Raw genomic sequence first — 1,113 nt, forward strand, 5'->3', positions numbered from 1 at the left:
GGATCCAGCCATTGTTTCATACAACCAGATTAATCAGAATTTATGTATCAGAATCACAAACATTTTAAACTTGTTTATTCATTGTAAAGCTTCATGTTGTTTTCACGTTGCCTATTTTACATATATTGTCCAGTTGATGTCACAGTAGAGCAAATGAAGCACCGCGGTGCATCGGCTCATGAGTCGAATGATTGGATGGAGTTCCTCAGGGCTTCATGAAGCTGCATCTCACCATCACTACTTTTCATTGTTTCCTCTCCTGCTCTGGTCAAAACCCACAGGCCCAACCCAGTGCATGCTGGTCCTATACCAGTCCCTATACTTACAGAAAATGGACCCACAGTTCTTAATGTCTAACTTAGAAAAGTTAATAACAAAGGAACAAAAACTAAACAGCTATTAACCTACAAATAAACTCATGTTTATAAATAAACCATAAAGATATAAAGTGAACTAAAGTAAAATTTCAATATAATTCAAAGTAATAAAAATAAATAGTATCTTGAAATAATAAAATTTGCAGGTAAATATTAACAATAATCCCTTCTACAATTAATTTTGTAATAAAATATTTTTTTTCATATCCGTTAATTTGAGAATTCCCCAAATGTCAGCTGGATATATCGACTGATCTGTATCTCTGTCTACGCTCTTGAGTTTTCAAGGTGTTTTTTTTTTTTGTTCATTTCTGTCTTAAACGATGAACAATTACTCGTATTTACTTCAGAAAAGGTACCAATTACTCTTTCTCTGTTTTCTTGTCCAGATTGCCTGCAGTGTAACGTTTATAACCAGGAGAGGAGATCCACTCTGGACCAGGAGGAGTTAGAACCTGTGCAGGTGAAACAAGAACAGGAAGAGCCTGAAGATCATCAGATAAAAGAAGAGCAGGAGGATCTAGGACCATACTGGGCCCAGAGGGACCCATGGGGGGGACCCACATTCTATTAAAGTTTGGTGGGTGTGGCCCCTCCCCTTCACATAGCTGCCATTGACACCCATTCAAAAAAAAAACGACCCGAGCTCCGTAACTTCCAAAGTGTAAGTCCCAAGCTTACCAAACCTGGTGTGTATTCACCCCCCGCCCCCCCGAGGTACCCACCAGGTTTGGGG

This window comes from Xiphophorus hellerii, chromosome 13, assembly GCF_003331165.1.
Source record: "Xiphophorus hellerii strain 12219 chromosome 13, Xiphophorus_hellerii-4.1, whole genome shotgun sequence".
NCBI lineage: Eukaryota > Metazoa > Chordata > Actinopteri > Cyprinodontiformes > Poeciliidae > Xiphophorus > Xiphophorus hellerii.